The 15944-nt window shown below is 37.5% G+C and overlaps 1 non-coding gene across 1 annotated transcript; it reads left to right on the top strand.

The window, feature by feature from the left end:
• The first annotated feature begins 5918 nt into the window (after nt 1-5918).
• Nucleotides 5919-5990, top strand: Trnaa-cgc (transfer RNA alanine (anticodon CGC)). The gene has a single exon. It is a non-coding gene; the product is annotated as a tRNA-Ala (tRNA).
• Nucleotides 5991-15944: the final 9954 nt, after the last annotated feature.

Raw genomic sequence — 15944 nt, 5'->3', positions numbered from 1 at the left:
GGCTTCATTTGCTTGACTAGTTCTCGAGTTACGCAGAAGTTTGTGTTTCATTTGTATGGCAGCCCTTCTTTAGAGAGGGAGTAGGTGTGTCGAACCACCATAGAAACGTTTATCGATCTCTAAAACATCTATATGCTAAGTTTGATTCCATTTGTTTGATTAGTTCTCAGTAATGAAGAGAGGGGAGGAGTGTTTAACCACCGTAAAAACATTTATTGCACCCTAAAACCTCCACATGCCAAATTTGGTTAAGTTTGTTTGATTAATTCTCGAGTAATGTGAAAATTTGTGTTTCATTTGTATGGCAGCCCCCCCCCATTATCAAATCGTCAAATGAACATGAAAGGTTCTTCTATCAAATGAAATTGTATTATTTCGAATGAAAATTTTTTTGGAGCTCGAACCGTATTCATTGAAACTAAAGAGAATGGCGATGTGAAAAAATGTACAGTATGCCAGGAGGAATAAGTAAACTGTGTAACATTTAACATTTTTGTTGAAATTCCTACGGAGAAGGAATATAAAAATCAAAAGTAAGCAAAGATAATTAACACTTCATAGTATGATTGTGAGCTCTGAAATAAATTAGTCCTAAAAGTAAATAGTTTCAGATACTGGTTAATTCAAACCGCGGTAGTGCGAGCTCGACTGTTTGGTATTGAAACAGTTAGCGTAGGAAGTATTACGTGTTTGCTAAGGTAATCACACATTCGTTTTATGAAGACAAAACTAATGCGATGATTACGTTAATAGATCAGGGTGATCATCTTGCTACAGTTGGCCGAAAGGTAGAAAACGGAAAAAAAGGAGAACACTAAACGTGAGTTTACAAAATTAGTAAATAAAAAATTCAGAAGTTTGTACATCCTTTCTCTTCAACCAATTCAGTCTCGATTGTGTGTATTCACTACGCATACTGAAACATCGACTCTTCAAATTCGTTTTCGTTCTGCGGTCGTTTCCTCTGAATCTGGGAGCAGACGCTTTCTCTTGATTTGTCTTGATTGAAACTGTACTATTCATTATCGTTTGAATTGGCTATATGTCACTTCCAGTTTCACATGTCGAAGCACGATCACTGCTTTCAATTGAATGTTTCATTCGATTTCAATTCTCCAACCTGGTTTTTCCCGCCCCATCTTTCAAAAAAAGTGGAATTAAAAGAGGCATTCTAGTTAGCCTTTTCCAATTTCCTTTTCCTCTGATTTTTTTTATAATGATGCCTTTTGGTGTTATCAAAAACGCATAATGTTTCTTCATTCTTCAAACACAATAAAATAAAGTTAGCTCATATCGGATGATCCATCCTCGGGTTTTGCACTTAGCAACATATTTGGCGATTCCTTTTGACGTAGGACTACGTCTTCGATTTCTATATACAGACATTCCATGCCAAACCGATATAGTGGTTCTCAGATTTTCGTATAAGTGGTAGTTTTGTTCATTATCGCAAATTATTAGACCCGTATTTTTTGACGTAGAATTACGTCTTTCAGGAAGGGTGCCAAATCAGAAAACAGGTTACGTTTTTAAGAAGCAAAGTTAACGTTAATAACTATTTTCACTGTGAACGAATTCTCCTGATTTGCATACCAATCGAATCGGAAATTTTCTAAGATTTGTTTGATATGCTATACATTACAATTCGCTAATCTTTGAACGGTTTAAATTCATGAAAACTGGAAGAACTTCCTTTATTCCCATACATTTGTTCTGCCGATGTGCGTGCTAACCCTACCCGTATTTCGAATGCTTATAACTCGAACATTTCTTAACAGATCGGAAAGATGTTTGCATCAATTGATAGAAAATATTTCTACGCGTCTATCACAATTAATAAAATGTTATTTTCAATGAGATGTACAATTGAATAACTGTATAATGTCAAGCGTTATATAACACTCTAACTGCCAAGTTTTGATTGGCCCGATTTACGGTTTCCCCAACACACACTTCAAAATCGGTGTACCTGTGGAAATCCACTGTGCAAATATACATGCAAGTCGAGGGTATTTTTGTTCCTACCGAGCTGTGTTTCCCTAACACGGACTTCAAAATTAATGTGCCTGGGGGAATCCGCTTTGCTAATACATGCAAGTCGGGGGTATTTTTAGGTGTTAATTACTTTTGTACTCGCTTGTCGTTGTGCAGACCGGAATATGTTTCCCTAAAACTTACTTTTGAACTGAGTAGCCTGGGAAAATCATCATTTCAAATACTAGAGATGTATAAAATTTCGCGGTTCGAGAACAACGTAAACATGAGATGTTGCAAAGAAAAATGTAAAATACAATGATCGTTTGACAATTCTTCCGTTCACATATTTTGGTAGTCCTAGGCATCACATCAAACGTAAAAGAACGTTCATCAAATTTATTTGTAACGATGAACATAATCTATTACAAAAATTTCGATTGTTCGAAGTGGATTGCATAATGCAATCGCGTAAATCTACGTCGAAAATATGCGGTCGTGTCCTAGATACAACCCCTTACATTTTTTTTAATTTTTTGTTAGGATGACCATTCCCATTTTAGGGTGGTTCGAAAAATCCATTTTTTCGCATTTTTGCCAAAAATGACTTTTTTTCTAAAATTCATAATATCACATATCATATCACACATATCTCGAAACCAGGGATGCGTTTATTTCGTATTTGAGTCATGATTTTTCAAAGTTAACCAGTGGTCCGAAAAATCAACTTTTTCCCATTTTTTCCACTACAAAAAAATCATAACTTTCGATCTACTGAACCGATTCAGATTATCGACATATCAAATCAAACCCAATGAGCCAAACAAGTAGTCTTGTTTGAAAAAAATATTACACTTTGAATAAACATTAATTTTGTTTTCGTTATTATTGATTATATTTGTTTTTATAGCTTACATCGTTTCGGGACCAAGGGCGCCATATTTTTTTATATTTTTTCCTGAAAGCTGATGTTTTTTCACACAATATATCCGAATACCAGAGAGGTTTTATTTTTCCTTTTTAAGTTATGATTTTTCAAAGTTAACATGTTCTCAGTTTTCGTACAATATTTCTATGCGACTAGACTGGATGTATGTGACTATAATTTTATTAATTTTGTGTTATTTTTCCAAAAAATACTAGCTAGTAGGCTTTAATTTGATATGTCGATCATCTGAACCGGTCCATTAGTTCAAAAGTAATAAATTTTTGAAAAAAGGAATTTTTGGGAAAAAAAGGGAAAAATGATTTTTCAGATCATCGGGTAACTTTGAAAAATCATAACTTTGAAATGAAAAAAAGCCTCCCTGGTTTCGAGATATGTTATGTGAAAAATCCTCAGCTTTCCAGAAAAAATATAAAAAAATATAGCGCCTTTGGTCCCGAGACCATGAAAACTATAGAAAACAAATAAAACCAATAATAACGAAAACATAATTAAAATTGTCTGCAACTGTAGTGTTTTTCCAAAAAAGACCAGCTAATTGGCTTTAATTTTATATATCGAACATCTGAATTGGTCCAGTGGTTCGAAAGTCATGAATTTTAGAAAAAAGTCATTTTTGGCAAAAAAATTGATTTTTCGGACCACCCTAAAATGGAAATGGTCACCCAAACAAAAAAAAATTACCGCTTTTGAAGAAAATCTGAGAACCACTATATCGGTTTGGAAAAATTAAGAGATTTTAAATGCATATTACACAAAATCGCTATAGGTTAATATATTTTACTATAATAAGAGACGACGAGAAGCACAACGAGCAAGATGGTTAGACCAAGTGGAGCATGACATGGTGAGCACGGGGTGCCCGTAGAATTGGAGAGAGATAGCCACAAACCGAGTTAATTGGATAAAAAGTGTGAATCAGGCCATGTTGTAAAGAGGTTGAGTCAAAATAAATAAATAAATAAATTTTACTATAGATCATTAGATATGAAATTTATTCAGCTTTTTTTTCATTATAACGCAAACAGTGAAGATAGATATGTTTTCCAAATTTTTAAAAATTCACTCGTATTACCATAATAGGTACTATTGCGATAATAGGTACTCCTGCCCTGCGTTTTGTGTTTTGGTGGAAATATTATGGAAAAATGGATGTGTAAAGGTTAAGTCTAGGCATCTAAAGTATTCAAATAATACGAGTTTTATTTTTCATTCAAAATCGGTTTACATCACGGTAGATGTCATCATCAAGAATTATTCGATTGATTATTTTATCAACAACCAGTTCCACAGAGTTCATTTACCTTTATTTTTAAAAATGCCAATTAGAAGATTAATCAATGAGTAGTTCAGAGGTTCAACTTACGATTGTTTGCTGATTAAGCGGACGCGCTATCATTTGACCCCAGAGACCCCGAGTTTCGAGTTTTGAGTTTCGAAGATGATACTTTGAATTCATATTCAGCTTAGGAAATATTCCTACCTGTTCTGCTCAGTGAATGACGTGAGCTCGCTCGAGTCACAGCGTTTTCGAGGGCGAATGGTTTTAATATAATTATCCTTAGATAAGGGTTGTAGCCGTATCTTCTTCTGTTATTTACTGAGGTATAAAATAGAGGCTCAAAATAAGCAGCCCAGAAAAAGGGAGGTAATGCCACTAATCAGAGGATCGAACATTGGATCACGCAATCGCAATGCACGAAGATTGGCGATTCGCCGTATTAAACATCATTAATATGATGCTTTATCCTAAATTTTTAAGCTTTATATTGACTTACTTTAGTTCATAGTGGAGCTGAATTTTCTGAAATGAAATAAAACCACGTCTAAGCATTCTTGTAAACAAAACTTATGTATTCCAATGTTTCACGATCGCAGAGAGTTGTTATTCCAAAATCGTACAATCTAATCAATATGTTGGAAGTACAACTCATCGTAATCATCACGATTGAGACCAACTGTCCGCAGTCCGATGGAGGTAGAGGTAGCCGTCGTTAATTATTCTGAAACCGAATGCCGACCAACAATGCAATGCAATACAAAACACTAGAACAACAGTACGAGGGCAGCAAAATAAAAAAAAACACTCTTTCAATTATAAGACTGTTCGGCCGAAAACGAGTTAATTATGATTCTATGGCACCGCTGAAGCTGAATCGGGTGTAGACATGCATTTCAAATACGTTGATAGCTTTGACAGCACCATCACAGGACTTTAAAATGTGTGTGAAGCATATTTGTCGATAACACCGCAATGGAATGGAACGGATCGGGCATTGTGTTCGGATTACTGTTTTGGTCAGTCAGCACCGGTCACGTTAGACCGCAACGATGATGGCTAATTAATAATTTATAAATTTGAGGCAATTGGTGCAGCCCGTTAATAGCTATCAGTGATCGCTATAATTAAATCCATATAAGCATTTCGATTTTTTGACGGTGGCCATAGCGCGTGAAACGAAGCTTGAATTTTAAAAGGTTTTCACGGCTTTGAACAATCGCGCAGCAAATGGGGGAAGGCAATACCAGCAACTTTTTGATTTTCGTCAAACAGTCCTTCCTTTTTACGCGTTGCTCGACTTGTAGTAACTGGTTGTCAGCTTGGTGTGAGAACCATAATTATTGGGGTCAACCTGCTTTCAAGTTTTTTTTTTCTGTTCAGTCACGCACGTCGTTAGGCGCTACGATGGTTTTTAATTTACTAACTCTAATCTTACACACGTGGTGACGCAAAAAACGCCACTTTGTGATTGACTGACCCTTTTTTCGTTGTTGATTTTGATTAACCACAGCTGCGGGAAATTCTCACGTCGCTATTAATCAACGTAGATTAATCGTTTCAACCACGTGTATATGACACAGTAGAATCCGTGTAGTATGAATGAGCCGATGAGCATATTATTTTCTTGTATCTTCTTCCGTACATTCGTTGAATCTGTGCGTATTCCTGTTGTATTCGCGTATCTTATCATGGTTACATTCGACTGATGGCAGTGGAGGGGATGTAGCTCAGTGGTAGAGCGCTCGCTTCGCATGTGAGAAGTCCCGGGTTCAATCCCCGGCATCTCCACTTGCTTCTTTTTTAAATATTTACACTGATAAAACGCATCTTAAAGAAACATAGTTGTTCCACGACGATTTTTGGATTCAATTTTGTTATGTATCTGCTTGGCTCAAATTCTTCATCGGGGATGTAATATTAAAACGCTAGACCCATCAGAATACTACTATCCGATGTCGTTGAACATTATTGGTATATTTTTTTGGTTTCCGCGACAAATGTGTCACTCAAAACGCTCAATACTTGTTCCTAGCGAGACTGGCTATAGCTCGAATCGCATGAAAGATACATACACAAACTCTCTTCGTCGTTCCGTCTCCATGAGAAATACGAGACGTGATCGGTTTCAATGTTAACGATTTCGCCCCGTCTGAAATGATGGATGTCATCCCATTCGATGGGCAATGTACGCCAGCTACTGAAATAAAGCTGTCAATGAATAATATATCTCATACATGGCTTGCATTTAAAATATGAAAATATAATTTATAGTACCCATACTTGAGGCGTGCGTCTGCATATATGTGTTTACGTGGCTGGCGTTTTGTGGATAATGGTGGTGGCCTGGCCTGGCGTTGGTCTTTGTTATTCCGGACAATTGTTCAATATATCATTTTGCAACATGTTTCTCCCGTTCTAAGAAGTATTCTAGGACACAAAAGACGTCATGCACTGAATTGAAAAATACAGCATTTTTGTGAACAGGACATCGAACGCGATTTGAATAATCTTTACATTTTGATTTTCGTATAACATATGAACACTGAAACTCTTTATTATAGATATCGATTGTATATTTCATCACATGCAGCATGGATAAAAATGTGAAATACACTGCACAATGGTGTAGGAGGTGCATTTAAGTGGAAATTAGCATTTGGAGCTCGACAGTTATTCTCTAGGCAAAAACTAGACAAAGTTGTTACATATAATAGAGCGCTCATTTTTATGTTATTAAAAATAGGGTGACCAAAATTTTCGATGAAATAAAAAATATATCTTTCTTACCTTTATAGGTGAACATAGTTCGACAATATTGTAGTCCCAGTTATTTGAGACATCTTTGTAGAACAAAGTTTTTTTTTATACATCCTGAAATAACCAATATAGCGCCTTTTTTCCAAATTGCGTTTGGTGACCTTACTCTATCTTTTATATTTAAAATTCTACATCAAATTTGTTTTCGTACGACTTTTAGAGCTTATCAATATCAACATTTTGGGGTGCAGAACTTGCAGAACTGGAACTCCTGCTCAAACTTATTGATAGGTTTTCACCCAACAACTCATGATTTCAAAAAATAACATAGTTTTATGAATCACATAGAGTGAACTTGTTCTTTCAAATTCCGTCAATAAACATTTTTTATGTTTGCCCCATGAAGAATGACAAACAAATAACGGATACATTATACAAGGAAATCTCTGGAAATCCCGCTATTTTCTGGATGTGTAAAGGATGTCGTGACATCATGGCAAACGCACGCTTTAAGAACACGATAGAGATGGGCGAGCGCTCACGAGCCGCTCCTTTAAGCCGGTTCGTCAGGAAGAGCGTACGACCCACGGTTCATTAAAAATGTGCCGCGGCTCTCGAATGAACGGCTCTCAAATGAACGGCTCTTAAATGAGCCGTGGGTTTTTTGTGAACCGTGGGACTTTTGTGAACCGTGGGTCTTTTGTGAACCGTGGTTCATTTAAGAGCCGTTCATTCGAGAACCACGGTTCAAAAAAGAACCGCGGTTCATAAAAGAACCGTGTTTCTTTTAAGAGCCGGCTTTTTGGTGATGAGCCGTGGATCGTATGCTCGTCCTGACGAACCGTGGCCTGCGGCAGTGCGGAAGAAATATATGTTTCCCATGCTGCTTTTTAATAGGTTTTATTTGGCTGTTTGTATGTTTGTAAATGTTGGCGGATTACATATTTTCTTGAAACCCCATAAATATGAGTATCAAATGAAAGGGCTTGATTAGTAGAACACAGTTATTTATGAAAAATGGAAATCCAAAATGGCCGCCATCACAAAATAGCGAAATATGTATTTTTTTCGAAACCCCATCAATATGGGTATCTAATGAAAGGACTTGACTAGTAGGATACAGTTATTTATGTAAAATGGAAATCCAAGATGGCGGCAGTTACAAAATGGCAGACTACAAATTATGTCAAAACCCCATCAATATGGGTATCAAATGAAAGGACTTGACTAGCAGAACACAGTTATTTATGAGAAATGGAAATTCAAAATGGCCGCCATCACAAAATAGCGAAATATGTATTTTTTTCAAAACCCCATCAATATGGGTATCAAATGAAAGGGCTTGACTAGTAGAACATAGTTATTTATGAAAAATGGAAATCCAAAATGGCCGTCATCACAAAATAGCGAAATATGTATTTTTTTCGAAACCCCATCAATATGGGTATCAAATGAAAGGACTTGACTATTATATTTATGTAACATGAAAGTCCAAGACGGCATCGGATTATGGTTTCATCATATACTCAACGATTTTATTTGAGTCTCATTAATGTTTTATATAAGGGATTCTCAGACTATTTTGAGCAAGAGACCCCTTTATAGAATGAAGTGATATCATCGACCTCTATAGCCAAATTTCTCTAAAAAATTTATCTTTTTCTCGTTCATACAAAATACTTATAGGCATAAAATTCAGTAAAAATCAAGTGTAATTAATAATTATTAATATAAATTACAACATTAATATTTCTACTAAAATATTTGTCATTCTTATAACAGGTTGGTTCATGTAACATTCTACCCTAAGGGGTCAATATCGATCTCTTCTAGATTAACCCTTTCACCTACAAAATCGAATTTTCCTCGTGGTGTACTTGCATATCATAGGGCGCTAGTACGCTCAGAAAAGTAGTGAAATTATTCGATGTGGACCCATCGAATTGTTTGCATTTGGTCCATTATTTTGGAAATTGAAAATAGGTCAAGGTGTTAATGAATGAGGTTACTTGTCTATTAATTTCTTAGCTTTCAGTACATTATTTGTTTGTTTTTATGTTGAATCACAATGAAACCGTTTAACTTAAGTTTGTTCTACTTATTTTTCAATAATATGTTTGCTACAAGAGCTCATTTGTTACAACGTCTTTGTTAGCCAGCTAACGACCAGCTGTTAGAAAAATCTAACAGCAACATTAATAATTTTTCATGTCTTTGGGAAGCAATCATATTATAAAGTTTTTGCACCAAATGATAGCTTAATTTATTAGCTACCAAATACCATCAATTTAATTTCGAATAGCTTTATTGGGCAATAAATTCGATTTCAAGCAATGAAGTACGGAAGAAATTTCAATTTCAATAAAAGAAACCTAATAAAATGCAAAAATACCACAGCACTTCTTCGATGAAAAAAACATACATTGTGATGTAGGACAAAACCATTCGATTAAACCTCCTATAGAAAAAAATGGTGGAAAAATAAAATGTTCGATAGATCAAATAATGACATTTTGTTTCTGTTGACTAATAACCAAAAAATCTGCGACCGCAGCTCATTCAAGATTATTTACTTCGAAAGATTTTGTCATTTGTTTTTGCATTTCCTATTGTAAATATTTATATGCATCGATAAATTTATAAAATATTAATAAAAAGTTACGTTTTCGTTCGCAATAGCCTTAGGTAATGGCGTTCCGTACAATTTAGAATGTGGTGGAGCTGGAAGAAATCATTGGGACAAGGAACGATGGTTTCAATAAGATTGTTGGTGCGAGTATCCTTCCGCCGGTCCCGGTGGGCCATCTCACTGATGAATATTCCAGTTCAATGCTGAGAAGTGCCATAACTCTATAATAATAATAATAATAAATAATAATAATAATAACACGTTTTTAAAATTGAAATTATGAATGAAAATTAACTTTTCCGTATAGACAAAATTAGTATTCTATTGCAATGAAAAACACTTTTTTGCAGGTGGTGAAAAATTCTCATACGAAAATTGTGTTTGAAGGCAATTTTATATTCTAATGGAAAGTTTCTATAAAAATGTCGGGAATGTATAGAGTTATAGTCAGGAATTAGTGTTTCGAGTAGTTAAATAACATGATGTAGAAATTTTCATTTAATTGTTAAGATTTTTAAATTGCCTTCGTTCCTGATGATCTGACAGAAATTACACTATCGAGTTTGGGACCCGAATTAAAGATCGCCACCAGACGCCGACACTGTACCACTGTCATCACGAATGTGATCAACGAGAGTGTAAACAGAAATGAATAAATGAACCTAACGATTGATTCTCATTCTAACAATCCTTTTCAAGTACAGGGTGAAAGAGATGGGAGTAGTTACGCTGTGGATTTTGCCTTCGGGATACATTAGCGTGTGAAAGTATGTAGGATATGATGCAAATCAAGCATTGAGCGTGTTCCTTTAACAATTAAATCTCCCGACTGATGATTCGTCATGTTCATGTTCGTCATGATGATCAGTTCCCGTGATTATAAGAAAGCTGTGTAATGAATTGATTTCGGAGCTGGTAAAACGATTTGCAGATGTTGAGTCAGACGAATTGGTAGCCCAATCAATACTGCTAGATCCGCGCTTCAAGCAGCAAGGTTTTGGGGATAATATAAAGTACAACAATGCATACCAGTCGTTCAGTGTTTGGATTTCGATCAAAATCGAATGATACACAATGTGTCATGCAAGTAAACTCTCACGAACATATAACCAAATATGAGAGGATCATTCAGATACTTGTATGAATGTCAGTAATCACTTGTGTAACATTTAGTGATTAAACTAAGAGAGGAACGAAGACTGTTGATTGCATATCCGATCTGTATCAAACATCGCATACCATTTTCGAAGCCTGCATACAAGTTTGAACCGCATATATCGTCCCATTTTACTATAGCGAAACCCACTGCACAGAAAAGTGCAAAGCAATAAATGATACAAGAAAAATTACGTCATCATTCAGTCACCATTTGCGGAGCGCAGCGAATGGGAAAAGAGATAAAACGCGAGAGTTTTTGCTTCTCACTGGAGCGGTGTTGCTAGTAAAACTATGCGGTCTATATGAATATACACATTTCAAGGGATAGAGGCGTTAAAAATGGAAAATATAATCTGACTACCCTTACCTTAGCCTCTATCGAGCTAAATAATCATATAGTTTGCACTCTCTGAGACTTAAAAATCAGGATCTGCTACATTAGCTGAATATGAATCTTTCGCTTTGCGTTGTCCGTACGATCCTGCTGTTTCATGATGCATGGAGAGGTCGGTATGCATATGTTAGAGGCAAAGAAGAAAATAAGCTTTCTGCACCGAAAGCGTATATGATAGCTTTGCTTGCATGCTGGTGTGCAATGAAGTGCGAGCCGATGCAGAGTTGCCTCGTTCTCTTTTGTGTAGTGATTTGCAGCACATAACAACAATAGAATACCACTGGGGGAAATGTTTCCTGAAAGATCATATTTCAACGAACGAAAGCGATTTTTTCAATGAGTAGATCATTTGGCAAACACTGCAGTCGTTGATAAGGACGCTAAAAATGACATCCATAGAATACACGCCTGCAGAACCAGCACCAATCGTTGGTGATGAAGCGCGGTCATCTGTATGGGAAGAGATTGATGCATTGGTTGGCAATCTTCAAGCTCCATATGATCCAGAAGCTGCTGCAATAGCTGAGTTAGATAAATATTTAGTGGAGCCACATTTGCTGAGAACAAGCGACCCTTTGCTTTGGTGGGAGGAAAGGAAATCTATCTATCCGCGGCTCTACGAAATTGCTTTGAAAATATTATGTATTCCGGCGACTTCAGTACCATGTGAGCGAATTTTTTCGAAAGCAGGACAAGTTTGTAGTGAAAGACGTAGTAGACTTACGTCAGGAAGCATTGAAAAAATAATGTTCATAAATCAAAATGTTTAATGATGATTTTTTTAATAGAAATATATATGAGAAAACCTCCTGTGAAATATTTTTTTTTCTATTCTCTGCACTAATTATTGTTTCAAGCTTAATTTTTTACGTCCCATACCCGAATAAACTGCTTCTTGAAAAGAGCCGCCGAGCCGCTCAAATGAGCCGGCTCTTTTCATTGAGCGCACGGCTCTGAGCCACTCACTGAATTGAACCGTTTTGCCCATCTCTAGAACACGATAACATCGATGAATGCTGCTACCAAGGAACTGAACGATGTGTACCAAAGATTGTCGATAATCTGAAGACGGAGATAAAAGACAGCTTGATTGCCGAGCTGAGAGTGGAGATACAAGGAGGCTTCAATAAAATTTCTCCAGTGGTATTTTCGCCCCTGCCTCACCGTTTTCAATTTGGCAATCGATCAACACCGAAAAGAGCCCGCGACGAAGATCCCGAACGACCTGAACGGCCAACGAAAATGTCTCGTGGTACAGGTTTGATGGCGAACGGAGCAACTATCGCAGCCACAGAAAGATCAGATAACAGATTTTGGTTGTATCTTTCGAAAATTTCACCCGAAGTTTCTGAAGTGGAGATCCAAAACCTCGCCAAGGAATGTCTGCAGACGGATGATGTAGTGGCTAAATCGCTTATTCCCAGGGGCCGACCGTCAACCACGTTGACGTTTGTGTCGTTTAAGTTGAGAATCAACCAAAACTTGAAGATGAAGGCAATGAACCTCTCTACTTGGCCGCAAGGAATTGAATTTCGCGAATTCGTGGACAATGGCTCCTCCACACGGCATTTTTGGAAACCTGTGCCAATAGCCGACCCGGGAGCAAAGTCGACCTAACAATTCTGCCAACCTCAATCAGCACTCGTGATTACTTGACCATTTATTATCAAAACGTCCGTGGTTTACGTACTAAAACGAACGCTTTGCTTCACTCGTTGCTCTCCTGTGATTTCGACGTGGTAATTTTCACCGAAACGTGGCTTCATTCCGACATTGCGAATACCGAGTTGGCAGCTAACTATACAATCTATCGTTGTGATCGGAATTCTCGCACCAGCTCATTTCAACGCGGCGGCGGCGTTTTGATTGCTGTCAATCCCAGACTTAATTGCAAATCTGTGCATCTGTTAGACAGTGAGAACCTTGAACAAATTGCCGTACAAATTGTTCTTCTACATCGATCGCTCTTCCTATGCCGCATCTATATTCGTCCCAACAGCCATCTGGATATTTTTACCAAACACGCCGAGTCTGTGCAACAACTTATAAATATGGCAAAGCCTCATGATTCAACTATCGTCGTGGGTGATTATAACCTACCAAATTTAGTGTGGAATTTCGAAGAAGACATCAACGGCCTGTTGCCACTCAATGCATCGTCTGAACAAGAACTTGCTCTTGTCGAGTCCATTTTGTCCGTTGGACTCAAGCAAATCAACGATCTAGTCAATGTGAATGGCAAGTTACTTGACCTGGTATTCGTTAGCGATTCAGACGGTATTGAGCTGTTTGATCCACCATCTGCTATTTTAAAACGACGATATTTTCAAAGCCCTCTCTTCTGTTGACGCCTCGAAAGGTCCTGGTCCGGATCGAATTCCACCTTCCTTCATTAGGAATTGTGCTGCATCATTGACTATCCCTGTGAAGTTTATTTTCAATCGATCACTTCTTGACGGCGTCTTTCCTGAGTCATGGAAGCTAGCATCCATAACCCCGATCTTCAAATCTGGAAACATTCACAGCGTGGAAAACTACCGTCCAATCTCGATACTGGACTGTTTGGCGAAAGTCCTGGAAAGACTGCTACACGATAAGCTGTACACGGCAGTCCGATCGTTAATCTCGGAATTTCAGCACGGGTTTATGAAGAAACGCTCCACCATTACCAACCTGATGACCTTCACTAACACTCTGGTTGGTGCCATCGAGAAGCGTCGTCAAGTTGATGCCGTGTATATCGATTTCTCCAAGGCGTTCGACAAAGTTCCGCATGGTCTCGCTATCACAAAACTGAGCCGCCTCGGTCTTCCTTCGTGGATTGTTCGCTGGATAGAATCGTACCTTTCGTCCAGGAAAGCTTTCGTGAAGGTTCACGATGCCACATCGAATGCGTTTCAACTACCGTCCGGGGTTCCTCAGGGTAGTCACCTTGGTCCTCTCATCTTTATACTTTTTTTAAACGATGTATGCGACCACCTAAGCTGCTGCAAGCTCTTGTATGCAGATGACCTAAAACTCTTCCGCATTATCAAGACGACGGTTGATTGCCGGCTCACTAAAGCAAACTCCATGCTTGGCTTCCTGAGAAGAAATACAGCGCAATTTGACGACGTACATGCCATGAAGTCACTGTACTGTTCTCTGGTTCGCAGCGTATTAGAGTATGGAGTGCAGATCTGGGCCCCGTATTACAGTGTGCACGTAACACGTATCGAAAAAATCCAGAAACGTTTTATAAGAAGTGCATTACGGCGGCTCCCATGGACAAATCCCGACAATTTACCGCCTTACGAACATCGATGCGCGCTCATCGGACTCCAAACTCTGTCGAGCCGGCGTAGTTTTCTGGAAAGGCTGTTCATCTACGACGTACTAATCAACAACATCGACTGCGGCATCATACTGCAAAATATTAATATTCACGTTCCGAACCGTCAACTCCGAAGCACTTCCTTTCTCAGAGTTCAAGGACACCGTACTACATACGGATATAACAATCCGCTAGATAGATGCTGTAGGCTTTTTAACGATGTGCACGATATTTTTGATTTCAACATAAGTAGATTAGTTTTTAAAGATAGAATTAAGAATGTCTAAATAGTCTGTGTGGTCTGTGATCAAAGATGGTAAATAAATAAATAAATAATTGGTCTCACAGACCGAGAATTAATAACTTTCATTAAATTAGAAAACATCTAGCTAATTGGACATACCTGTAATGCGACACGTGTGCACCCGTGGCCGAGTTTCTCACATTATCATGCCGGGTGTTCGGGTTCGATTCCCGTTATGGCCGGGGGATTTTTCGTCAAAGAAATTTCCTTTGACTTGCACTGTGGTCACGCGTATTCTAGAGCTTGCCCCTCGGAATACATTCAAGGCGTGTTATTTGGCTTAGGAAACCTCAACTAAGTATTAATAAATGACTCTAATTAATGCATACGTTGAGACGGCAAAAGTTCCACAGGGAACGTTAACGCCATTCAAGTAAGTAATGCGACACGAATAATTGGATATTTTCATATGATTCTTTAATTGGACGTTTTTGTAAACCTCCTTTGTGCAAGTTTCAACAACGCGATGACTTTTCAGGAGTGTTTTGAACCATTTTACTAGATTATGTATTTTGCACACTTTCCTAGTGATTAGATTTTCCAGTTTTAACATATTTTTCACAGTTTGTTGTGTTCGTTGATAAGTCTAATTACAGGTCACAATCGCCTCTATTGCGACACTGAGTGGTGTCTCGGTATGACCCATTAGAGGTAATTCTTTTTTTGCTTTAAATAAATACAAATGATGCCTAAAAATAGCATCAGCAAAAAACCATTAGCAAAACTACAGAGACACGCACAGTCTGTGACACAAATTGTATTTTCCAGTGCATTTATTGTGTACCGTTATATAATCATTTAATTAAATAATTAATTGAAAGTTATTATTAGAAATGCAACAACTGATATTCATCTATAAATCCACTGACAATAGTCCAATAAAATCCAATCGTGCTATACGTCTGGCATTTAGTCGAAATCTTGGTGGTAGTCTCAGTTCTAAAAAAGAATGCTTCAGCTGGACTTGATGTCACCATCCAATTTCGTCAAAATTTTCACTGTCGCCCAAGTGAGGTGTAAGTATAAATCGTATCAATTTGTTTTGTAATGACCAAACATACAAAACTGTTTACAAACTGCTGCTTGTCGAGTGGTTTTTGATGAGATTATTCGTTAGAATGCGGAACATATTTTGTGAGAAAGTGCCAAAAATGTGGATGAGTTTGAGTATATTCAAAAAAGCTTTA

Source organism: Toxorhynchites rutilus, chromosome 3 (genome assembly GCF_029784135.1).
Source record: "Toxorhynchites rutilus septentrionalis strain SRP chromosome 3, ASM2978413v1, whole genome shotgun sequence".
Taxonomy (NCBI): Eukaryota; Metazoa; Arthropoda; class Insecta; order Diptera; family Culicidae; genus Toxorhynchites; species Toxorhynchites rutilus.
This window is presented reverse-complemented; position numbering and strand designations above follow the sequence as displayed.